The sequence below is a fragment of the Ostrinia nubilalis genome, chromosome 8 (assembly GCF_963855985.1).
Source record: "Ostrinia nubilalis chromosome 8, ilOstNubi1.1, whole genome shotgun sequence".
NCBI classification, from domain to species: Eukaryota; Metazoa; Arthropoda; class Insecta; order Lepidoptera; family Crambidae; genus Ostrinia; species Ostrinia nubilalis.
The window spans coordinates 8,818,986-8,831,752 of record NC_087095.1 but is presented as its reverse complement, the minus strand read 5'-3'; the positions used below and the strand labels follow the sequence as shown (position 1 = coordinate 8,831,752).

The following is a 12,767-nucleotide window of genomic DNA, read 5'->3' as shown; positions in this document are numbered from 1 at the left end:
TATTATCAGATAACGTTATAGTTGTGTAGGGTACTACTCTATTATGACGTAGAAAATCTGCCTGAGGTATAATAAGTAAACAACAGAGCTTTTAGACTTATTACAATAACTTTGATGTTATTGAGGTTTCCAATTCAACTTTCTGATACAAAAGTCAGTTTCCAAATAATACGTAAAATATATCAAGAAAATACTAAACTTAACTATAGTCCAGTACACAAAACGCTGGGGGTGATATTGATTTTGTATCTACTTTCAATTACATTATAGGATCAGGGCAGTAAATTCCTCACATTATACGGGTATAAAAAGCCATGTGAAAAGGGTCTACTCATAAATATTTTAACAACTGTGCAGCACGGGCCAGTGTATCTCCTTCGTGGGCAGGTAGCATAATCTTCTGACAGCCTTATGTAAGAACGTTCTGTCTATTTCCGTATGAAATGGTGGAACAGCTTTTTACTTGCTTTTGTCTTCACAAGGTTGTATTTGTATTAACTTGAGGTTAGGTTTGGTTGAAGTGTTTAAGATTATTTCATTTATTATTTTGGGTGTTATTAACTAATTACTCAACTTCTATTTGGAAAAATATTAGTACAAAGTAACGTTATATCAAGGTAAATACTGTGGCAGCTTATGAGATGAAAAATGCGATTTTTCAAACAAAAGCTGTCTCTTAGAAGCTCTCTTTAGAAGCTAGAATAATCCTTTTAGAAAATGTTCCCTTTAATTTAAAACAAACGAAACAGATTTTCTTATTGATTTATTATCTGTAGACTAATCATATTCTGATCAATCATTCAGACCTTTCTATAATAATAAAAGTATTCTATTAAGAAAATGATTAAATGGGTCCCTAGCTGTACTCCCTCCCGTCTTCGTATCGTATGCGTGAAATTTCTTTTGACACACTTTTAAAACCAACCTAATTATTCTGATTCTTATTAAAAATTAATATCAATTTTTGCCTTTTAAAATACATTAATGATAACCCTTTATACCCCTGCACAAGCTTCTTTTTTACCTGACGTCTCTTTTTGTATAAAATGCCAATTTCATATTCATTTAAATCAACTTTTCAGTGAATTTTTAAATAAGATATTTTTCAATGTGTCAACGAGTGAACTTTCTTTTCGCAATGACAAAAGACTCAACATTACCGGTTCATACATCACGGAAAAATCTTTTCTTCCACGCTCGCGTGGTTTATTGAAAAAACATTGCAGATAAATGAAACATGGTGGTGATTATAAATCGTAGCGCCAGGGGAAATCTTGCTTAAGTTCCACCGACAATGGTCACATAAAATATTCCACAAATATTCCAGTTTATATGAGCTGCGGCAACTTCCACTATTCAATGTGGAGCCATCATGGAAAGTTTCATGTTGCATCTAACTATAATAATATGTATATGATTGACTAGCTGTTCCCGCAGCTTCGAACGTGTAGAATCTATCTTGGATTTTAAAACTTCTTTGTATAACACTTTGAAAACAAAAAGTAAAAAATATTAAAATCTGCTAACTTTCAGGCCTATAGGTTTCTTTACTTTTAATACTTAAAATAATTATTCTAAGAACTATGTTTTTGGACAAGTCTGGCCCTAAAAAAAGTTTTTAGACTTCAATACACAATTCAGAATTATTTATACACTTTGTAGACAAGTTTTGTTACCTTTTTACTATATTCATTCTTTCAGTTTTTTTCAATAACACTCATAGTTCGAAGATTTTCTAAAAATATTCAATTTACAGACACGTATTACACATTCTTTATGTATGTAAGACCCACAGTCGTAAAGCTCCCCAACATTTTACGATATTGCACAGATTTCAATAGGTGTGGCGATGTGGTGGGGTTACAATGCAGTTAACACCAGTGTTAAAGTCAATTTATGTTATTAGATTGAAAAATTTAATATAAATATGAAATACAGAACGACTGTGTTCACAAATAAAAATACCTACGGTTCCACTTAATTGAGAATGTTACTAGGTATGCAAAATCACTTGAAACCTATGTTACAGTTAAGCTTTTACATTTACAAATACATTAGTTTTTATTTCATTCAAAAATACCCAGTAGTTAGGATTTTATAGGCATTCAAAGTTCGCTTAAATATTGAGTCCCGCCGACGGTCACGTGATCCCGTGTGACGTACATTCACAACGTCCGCTCACTAGAAAACGGATATAAACATACTTAAATAATTTTTTTTTTGTAAATACAAGCTTATTATACATATTAACACCCAGACCCATCACAGAAATTAAAATTGAACCAAACCCAAACTTGATGCGATTGTGTCGTTTTATTGCGAATTACCTTCCAGCTCCATCATTAGACCCCGATTACTATATAGAATTAAAATACTCATCAATACAAAACGAACGAGCCCAAACTCGATGCATTTAAGTCGTTTTATTATAGAGTTCCTATGGCCACCTTCCAGCTCCATCATCAGATCAGCTCCATGTCATCATAATATTGCATGGTCATCCAAATCACATGTGTTTGCGAAATTTCAGCTTAATCGGTTGCCTGGAAGTGGGTCTTAATTCAGTTTGCAAGATTCCACCCATACAAATATGAGCCAGTCGTTGTAATATGACGTCACGCTCATAAAATGGCGGGCCGGCCGCCGCCCGCACTTTTAAAATTCAATATCTTGGAAACTAATTGACGTATCGAAATAATTCTTTCACGTGTATTTTTTATTTTTAACAGAGAATACAGAAAGCTAAAAAACAAAATTAGTGAACATTCTTCATTGACAATTATTTTTTGATAGGTAACAAAATTAATGATTTGAATTCTTTTATGATTCAGAGACTAACTGCTGAAAGCATGAATTTTAAGCTCGTTGAGATTGTACTACCTAAGAAGAGTAATTTCCGGAAACTTGAAAAAGATTGTCTTTAACAACAAAAATGGCTGACTCGCTATTTGAGGGTTAATCATCTTTATCGAGCGCCGAAATCAGGGGAAAATTCGTAATTTGCTTAACATTGTCGTTTGCGAGATGGTAAAGTTTGGGACTTTTATTTTTCGTTTCTCATGAACTTTGTGACGGGGATTGATATTTATTATTAAAAACCAGTCAAGCGAGGCTCGAGACACGTACTGTAGGGTTTCATGGAAATTTCACGATAATCCATTTATGTACTTCTACATTGGAATTGTTTTGCCCCCTTACGCGATCGATTTTCGTACCTTCCAGGAATAGCTTTTGTTTACTTTTTGCTCGTGTTTCATAAATCTATTGTCTAAAATATTTTTGTATTTCGTACTTACCGATAAGTCAATTTTCAGCAAACGTAGCATTCCATTTTTTTTACAGTTATTAAAGCATTCCAAACATAGAACAAGGATAAAAAATTGGCATACATTTACTCAGTTCAATATTATTATAATTTGAAGTGTAGGGTTATGAGCAGGTTTGTGAAAATCTCCCGACGCGTAAATTTAAATTACATCGTTATTTCTACGCCAATTAAACTGTTTGCGGTTATTTGTGGCGTAACGCCGACTTTAATCCCGATCGGCACTTTGACTATAGCAATTCTATTTATGTCTGGTAATATGTTTTTTAAAGGAAAACTTTGATTTTTATTTATACAAATACCAATCTTTATACTAATACCTGGTTAAGTGACTTGAAAGGTCTTCCAGACTAATATTATCAAAGGTTCAATATAGTTTTATAAATTTATACGACGATCATCAATGTATTTCATCATCGTTACCATCATTCACTATCAAAGGACGCCACAAAGCGCTATCTCCCGCTCTTTTCGTCCAGCCTCTATGATAAAGCTGGAAGAATATTTATTGTTCCCATTAGCTTTTAGCCCTAATTATTCTAAAAGCTAGGACCTAAGCTAACGCAGTCAGCATTAATTTGCCGCATTATTAGTGGACCTAATAGATGCTTGCCTGGTCGCGCTTAAGTTGTTTTAGTAGCAAAGTTACTATGAACCAAAGTGGGTTTTAGTGTCGCCATGTGCATCCCTGTGTGTAAGTTTGACCATAGCCAACTTTGTAGGTAGGTACTCATTGTTTTATGTACTGACTGAATCGTATTTTGTACCGGAACGGTCTCTTTTTAGTTAATATGCAGCACATGATAGGGCACATATGTAATTACATCATTTGCGTTACAATTATTAATTTTTATACTATCTCTTTGAACGGTAGTAAAATAGCACCAGAAACTAAATAGTAAAAGTCTTACTCTTTGATGAACGCGCAAAGCTTATAAAAGGTAAATTATGAAGTCGATTTCCGAATTTTAATAGAATTTTACTATCACAGATTAAATTCCATTAATCGAGAAGCAAAACGAATGAGAGTAGACCATTCGAACTTTATGAAAATTCACTGAATTGTTCGTTATAAAAACGGCTATGTAGTGGGCATGTCGAAAACAATAATGTACAAATTCAAAGCGTTTGATTTTGTGCAACTCGATAGTGCGCCGTGGCTGGCTGCGCCCGCTACCGGCCTCCAAATAATTAATGTCTTCCAAACAGAGCGGTCTGGATTACGAATTGTGATGGAGATTCACGAAAATAGACTCTACATGAATGACATAGCTGATAGCTGAGTCTGCTGAAATCATTTTGGTCAAACCTATTTCGTAATTTTTTTGAGTTTCTGCCTAGCAAATTGTAAAAACTTGACAGCATAAACTTACTCACTCAATGGATTTGATGAGCTTACCATTTTAGTATTTTCAAGTAGGTATCTCATAATAGACTAGCCTCCTTAGACAAAGTTTTCGCGACATTAAAATTTTTGATATCCCTTTGTGGAAAGTAATTAAAAAGAACGCCATCGGGTCACAGCGAAGTGAATTTGGAGTTAAAACTGTTTAAATGGCCCAGTTAAAATTTTTGAATAGACTAATTGCTATGGAATTTCCATATCAATCGTTAATCAGCCCTGTGAAATGTACTGGATACCGAACGCGCCGGCGCTGCCGAGTTTCGTCTGGACTATTCAGCCCCAGATTTTATATGGTTAAGACGCCATTCGACGATACGGCAAAAGTTGTTACCTAATTTACCGTGAAAGGGGGTCACTAGATAAAGGGAAGATCCCTAGATTTCAAGTTTGAGTTAAATAAAGATTTAAAAAGGGATAGAACTCTGTAATTTAACTCTGTATTTTGACCAAAAAATAACTGAGAATCTTAAAAATTCCTACTCTATAAAATAAAATAATTTTGTTTTGTTTTTGTTTTGAATAATTTATTTTGGAATTTTAGTTTCAAAATTAAATAGAAAAATCTCTGACGAAATCCCGAAAGTTATTTTAAGCTTTCATACCTGCTTAAGATTTTATATTCCAAACAACATTATACGAGTAAAATTCTTTACAAGAATAAAATAATAACGCAAAAGTCAACGCGTAGGTCAATCAGTCATTTTTGTTCTCAGTGCGGTATTTGATATGAAAATCAATGAAAACATGTTCTACGCTCACGTAACTTAGCACTGTTTTTATGTTTGACAAAGTTAACTACCGTTAATGTAGTTGGAATATGAATGAGCGCCAAAACTTACCTCAAACGATGGTTACGGTAGAAGGTACCAAGAAACCTGAAACAAGAAAACAGAATAGTTTAGTAACGTACTTTGGTGTTCCAGTTTAAATGTACCTATCTGCATTAATTTGGGATCTCATCTGTATTTAACACTATTTGTTACTAAGTAGTTGCCTACGTGGATTTGTGATTTTGATGCGGTATTTTTAATAGATAAAGTAGTTCAAGGGGAAGGTTTTTAAGTACCTATAGTACATTGTACTTACATGTGCGAAGCAGGGGTGGGTCGCTAGTTTAGTATAATTAATACACTCACTAACAAATTGATTGAAAAAAACATCTTCCCACTAGATTTTCCTAGTCTGAAAAACTGTAGTTCGAGACTCAGGTATTTTGGCAGAGCGTGTTGGGCAAACAATTTTATTTGTATTAGAAGACTAGATTAATAATAGTAACGAATATCTAACCATCGTAGAGCAATTAAGTTATCAATGCTCGAATAGCTCTCTTACCACACTATGCGAGCTAACTTACATTGTGTTTGGTAAATGTTCTGATTCAATAGTCTTGATTATTGAATTTCCTGCGGCGGAGTTAGCGTTGGAGTGCTGCTCCTTCAGAGATACGAGTTACAAGTCAGTGGTCCGCTACACAATAGTCGAGTGGCTAATCACGTAGTCGTTCGTTTGCCGTCACTATCAAGGGCCCAAGCCCACCTAAGTAAACCACTCGTATGAAAATGTTTGTGTTCAACCCAACAAAGACGTTCGATATTATCTCGCCCGAATTAGCTTTTCTAGTTGTGATTTCAGCTAATATTGTCAACGGGGTTACTCAATATTGATTGTTGTTACCCGCATTTTAGGCCGGCTTTCGTTTGGCTTTGTTATTAGTGTACTGCTGTATAAATTATATTTGTTAGTATAATTAGATATGTTAGGACTTGATATTGAATCCGTGAATTTGAATTTATAGCGAAGTTAGCTTTGACATTTCAAAGCGACCACTAAAATAATTGAGACTGCTAACTTTTGTCAGCGAAATAATTTGTAATAAGTCAGTCCATTATAATAAATCAAGCGTCGTTCTGAACTGAAGAACTCCTGGAATATATTGTAAGTTATGCCACTTCAGAATATTACTCTGTCCTCTTCAGCGAAATAATATAATATTCATCTGTACTCCGGAAATTACAGTAATATTAAAGGAATTACTCGTGCAATATTTTTAATTACAGTTCATACATTGATTTACATACAGAAGCTGAAGCTGAAACACTGAAATGTAAAAGTATTTTTTACTAGCTGTCCCGGCGAACTTTGTACCGCTATATTTTTCTTTTATAAGAACTGTGTTTTTTCACCGTTTAAGCCTTCCCTGAACTTTTACAAATATTTCAAGACAAAAATTAGCCAAATCGGTCCTGCCGTTCTCGAGTTTTAGCCAGACTAACGAACAGCAATTCATTTTTATTTATAAGAAGAATAAGAAGAAGAAGAAGAAGAAGAAGAAGAAGAAGAAGAAGAAGAAGAAGAAGAAGAAGAAGAAGATAAGATTATAAAATGCTCGTACATTCTCAAAAGCCATGAAGAGTCTTAGGTTGAATTTGGTAGTTCTTCCGCGTTAAATAAAACGTGAAGTAGTGTATCTTGCGAATCGTTTTTCTAAATTACTTAGGTTCGGCCAAGCCCATTAGTCTGTTCTCGTTACCTTGGAGACAAATGGAGAGACGCGGAGTCGGCGCCTCCAACGGTTCATTTGTTAGTATTAACTAACTTCGTAGCCAGATCATTTATACGAATGAAAAACTGCCCCAGACCTTTGATTGGAAACTACTCTGTAATTTGGCCGAGTTTATGTAAAGTTTATTTTCATCAGGTCAGATCTTTCTTCTGTTTATCTACTTACGCAAAAATGCCTCGAACTTTATTTAAACTGCGTCTTTACCTCTTTAATTAACTAGTCTTTTGGGCTGTATTCCAAAAGGTGTAAAGCACTAGGTCATAATACGACCTTCGCCAGAGTCGGATTTCAACGTGGGTTGTGTTTTTTGCCCTTTGCCCTTACCCTTGTTGCGGCGAACGGATTCAGGTTATCGGTGTCGATAACTTAAAGGCTAGCAACAAGAACCAAGTGAATAATATATGAATGAAGCTTTATACTCGTATGTAGTTTCTGAGAAATCGCCTGATATCTCTACGTCAAATTACTAATTTCAAATTAGGAGAGACACTTCAAATTAGGAATTAGGAGTGCTCCTTGTCCATTTGATATTATCACTATATTTTTAACAAAAAAGTTGCTAATATAGCTACTAAAACTTTCGTACGTTTTTATTCGGCAGAATATCCAATTAGTTTTGTTTTTAAACTTTCGTTAAATAGATGTACCTACTCGTAGACTTCTTAAACGTGTAGCCTTGGGAAATGAAGATTATACGAAATAAATCAAAACCAACAAACTTCACCACAAGATTCTAAAGAAAAATAAACCATACCGGACACTTTTAATTAAGAACTACATCTCTATTATTACTGGCAACTTGTCTTTGTTTAAAGTTTAATTTGAGATCCCGCGGTCTTGGCTTCTGACTGTCTGACTTATCAACGCGCAGGGACTGAGTTAAAAACTTAAATTTACATTCCATTTCATCCCAGATCAAAGGGATTTCGACGTTAATCCTTTTCTTTTTATTTAATGAAGCCAGCACATAATGTGCAAACAAAATAAAGTACCTATCGATACCTACACTTTTCAATAATGCCGCATGTAAATTAAACACATCAGCCACTGTCGTGGTAAATATTGAAATTAAAACATATTCCAGAGCGTAGGTATTAATTTGTGGGCTCTCTCGGGTGTGAGGCGTCGACGAAAGGTATTACGAAAATTTAATTGAAGTTTTGATTAAGCACTATCGCACGTGCCAGCCGTGTGTACACATCGGTGGCATATGTAAAACTTTCCGCTTACACGATTATCACCAGAAATCCTCGCACAATTCCATTTTGACCAACGATCACGGTTCAGTTTAAAATGAAGTGGAATTTTGATGATTCCTGTTACGACGTCCAAATTCGGCGAGAAAAGTTCGCGAAACTTTCCAAATGTTCCGCTCAACTCTTTTGTAAAATTGAAGGCATTTCCTAAGATTTACAATAACGTTCTCTTGTACTCTAAACCAAAGTTACGCTTGATTGATTCCTCCCTTTGTTGATGGAATTTAAGTCTTAGACAGTAGGTCAAGAGTTTATAATATCCGGAGAAGGGTTACGGAGATATGACGTTTCGAGTTTGACTTTTTTACTGTAAACAAATAATGGAAGTGAGGGATTGATGGAAGTGAATGAGTCCACGTCCTAAACAAACTTCCTCGGTATCCTACACTACAGTTTTTGTAGCACGTCTATTGAAACGTTTCGACTATTGAAATGGATTTGGCCTTTCCACGTTTTATTTACTTCGATGTAAAGAGAGCAATGATCTCTTGGTATACACACATAGTTGTTGTAGCATACAAATGAGGTTGCAGACAGACAGTTCAGTGCAGTTCGTCCTATCAAAACATTATGGGAAACAGTCTCTACATTCGGGTTGAATTTCGACTTTTCACCAAAATACCTAACACTACGAAATATATTGTTAAAGGTATTCTTGCTCAGAAAGGTAACAGGAAGATGCTAGATGCAGGCCACTATCAACCAGGCGATGTGGAAATCATTGCGAGAGGCCTATTATCAGCAGTGGACGTCCTATGGCTGAAATGATGATTCTTGCTTGCACAAATCGAAATGTCCGTAATACATACAAATACATTACAATAACAAATATTAAAGTAGATAATGTAAGTTAAATGACAACTTAATCTTGTCATTATTTAAGTTAAAAATAAGCCTGTGAGCAGTCGACTAAAGCGTATTAGCACTAACTCTAAGCTCTCTTATTGTCTGCGAGGACGTTCTGCGGGATAATATTTATTTACGGGATCGTTTGATGTCGCCAGGGAGCTTTACATCTGAACAATGATTGATAAATTCGACGGTACCTAATAAAATACAGAAAATATTAAGCCAATTCATAATCATTACTTTATTAGTTACTGACACAGATTTATTGAGTGGCAAAATAAAAGGCAGCTTGGTAATTTAATAAACATAATAATTTTCTTCCCAATACTTGGCGTGTCTTTCATCTTGGAAACCACTGTAAGCTTTTGCTTTTGACTCATAAAAACAAAATTAATTCTTGTGTTTGTGAAAAGGAGATTTGTTATGAGGAACGAAGGTAGGTATATTGTGTTAGTTTATAATATTGTGTGCTATTATGCCTGGCTGCTACACTGTTTTAAGTTTGGAATAAAGTTAGATTTTATCTGATCAAATAATCATCAAATCATTATGTTTTAGGCTCAACTGCTAAACCATGACGCTCTCAATTTATCACATGCAAACGGAGGATTTGGCGTACTTTCTCCATGCTGGCCAGACGTATTATCAAAATAAAACCAAGTAGAGTAAATTGTGAAAATGTACTTCAAAAATTTTAGATCTGCACTAAAAACATTACAAAATAAATTCCTGAATAAGCCAACTACTGAACCCAACTTCACTAAAAGTAAATCGCATTAGCACTACTAAGCTATTTCATCGCGACACGAGTGAGCAAATGTTTTATAACAACAAGGCATATTTACGCGTTCGTTTGATGTCGCTGTGAACTTTACATGCGACTACTCTCACTCAATTTTATTTTCTATGCAAAAATATTTAAAAATACTTTGAGTAACTTCTGTTTAATTTGCGTAACTACTATTACTACAATTATATTTGGAAATTTTATATTATTATGTAGAAACTATTTTTTACTACAATTAACGACATTATCCACGCGTTAAAAATCAGTTAGAAAACTTTAAAGACACTTTCATAGAGAGTTTGCACTCTTGCCTTCTTTCAGAAGTTAACTCGGAACTTGCTACTTTGCCAAGTTATTGAATAAACTTGTAAACCACTTTAAATTGCCCACCTCCATTTCAATTGGACTTGTAATTATTGAAATAATTGCTTAATAAAAGCTTAACAATGAAAAAGGTTTGAACTAACTCTTTCGACTGCCAAAATTATCTAAAAAACTGGAAAGTTACTCGTATAATTTCGTACAGTATTTATCTTACCATGCCTCCGAGCCGCGGTACCTTTGTGAAATGGTAAGTAAACTTTCTTCAGCGAAGACTCAAATTGCTTCAAGTGAACATAAACAGCAAGTTCTGAATAAAACGGCGCGTGATCCTGAAGGGAGATTTCTTTAAGTAAACGAGTAGTGAAGTTAGAGGCGTGTAAATGGATTATGATATAACCGTTGTAGACTGGGAAACAATGGCCCTGTGGCCGGAAGAAACCGGTGTTTCGTTTGTTTTATACGGAATACTTTACACAATATGACAGAAGAGAATAAAAATTATGTCACTATTCCAAACTTTCTTTTGAAAACAAGTTTCTGCAGAGATAAAAGAAGAGGAGGAGCGTGCATTCTGGTTAGAACTGGACTTTCATGCAGAGAACTAGAAGACATAAAAAATATATCTGTAAAATGTGTGATTGAATGTTGTGCTCTAGAACTATTAGACCACAATATAATTATAATTTGTGTATATAGAATCCCTGGATCGAATCTAGATATTTTTTATGAAAAACTCGAATTGATTTTACAAAAGACGTGTATAAATAAAAATAAAAAAATATTACTATGCGGAGACTTCAATATAGATATCCTTAAAAAGTCATCAATGAGTAGAGATTTTGAATGTCACTTGGTTAGCTACAATTTAAAACTACAATTTCGTGAACCAACTAGACTTTCAAGTGGAACATGCTTAGATAACATTGCCACAAATTTCAAGGGATCCAAAGGTGAAGTGATTGAGCTCGCCCTATCGGATCACACTGCTCAAATATTGAGCTGTCCAGTAAAAAAAACTTGTTCCTTGCCCTTTTGGTTTATTAAACGTCGGGATTATTCATTGGAACACCTCGAAAAATTTAAGGAATCTTTGAGTTCTCTAAGTTTCTATGACACGTTTAACTCTGTCGAGGTGAATGAGGCATTTGATTTTTTTCATGATGATTTTAAATGCTTTTATGACTTATGTTTCCCTTATAAAACAATAAAAAGATCTATAAAAAATAAGCCAAAATGGATTTCCCAAGGAATAAGACTATGTTGCAAAAATAAAAGAAAACTTTTGTGGTTATCTAGAATTAATAAAAGGAATAAATGTTACCAAACAAAATTCAAAAACTACTCCAAAATATTGAAAAATATCATAAAATTAACTCAAAGAAAACAAAATGATAGAACAATTGCAATGTCAAAAAATAAAACTAAAGCCACCTGGCGCATAATTAACCAGTCGAAGACAATAATGCCTGTCGAGCCCATAACTAAAATTAAAATAAATGGGGAGAATATTGTTGACCCGTTAAAAATAGCTACTTCATTTAATAATTATTACGTTGATCAAATAAAAATCAACAATAAAGCTTTAGACAAAAAAAATAATGTCCCAAATCATACTAATTCCATATATTTAGCTCCAGTAACAGCATACGACATTATAAAAGTAATAAAAAATTTAAAGAATACAAGTAGTGTGGGTATCGACGGAGTCTCAACTCTGGCTGTGAAATATGTTGGAGAAATAATTGCGTTACCGCTTAGCCACATAATAAACTTAATTTTTAATACAGGAATTTACCCAGATAGATTAAAGTCAGTTATTGTAACACCTCTATATAAAAAAGGTGACAAAATGGATATATCCAACTACAGACCAGTAGCATTACTACCAATATTTTCAAAAGTAATAGAAAAAATTATTTACAATATATTATATAAATTTCTTGAAAAAAATCGAATATTGGTTGAAGAACAAAAAGGTTTTCGCAAGGGCATGACTATTAATTCTGCAATTTATGACTTGGCAAAACGTGTAACATTAAATTTAGACAAAACTAAACCAACTTGTGCTGTCTTTATGGACATGTCAAAAGCTTTTGACCACGTAGACCATACTATACTTTTAAAAAAACTATATCGCTATGGTATTAGAGGAAATGCTTTGAATCTAATAAGATCATACTTAGACAAAAGAATCCAATTTACAGAAATAACTCGCATATCATCTTCTAACAGTAATAAATATAGATCTGAAGGTAGAG

The 12,767-nt window shown here is 33.9% G+C and overlaps 1 protein-coding gene across 2 annotated transcripts in view; it reads right to left on the bottom strand.

Annotated features, from left to right (window-relative positions):
* The window catches only part of LOC135073890 (poly(rC)-binding protein 3), a 197,378-nt gene that overhangs the window by 65,121 nt on the left and 119,490 nt on the right, over positions 1-12,767 (bottom strand). For both annotated transcript variants that reach the window (XM_063968137.1, XM_063968132.1), the window contains one exon: positions 5,570-5,605. The gene's annotated coding sequence lies outside the window, so the exon portion shown is untranslated. The remainder of the gene's footprint in view (positions 1-5,569; positions 5,606-12,767) is intronic.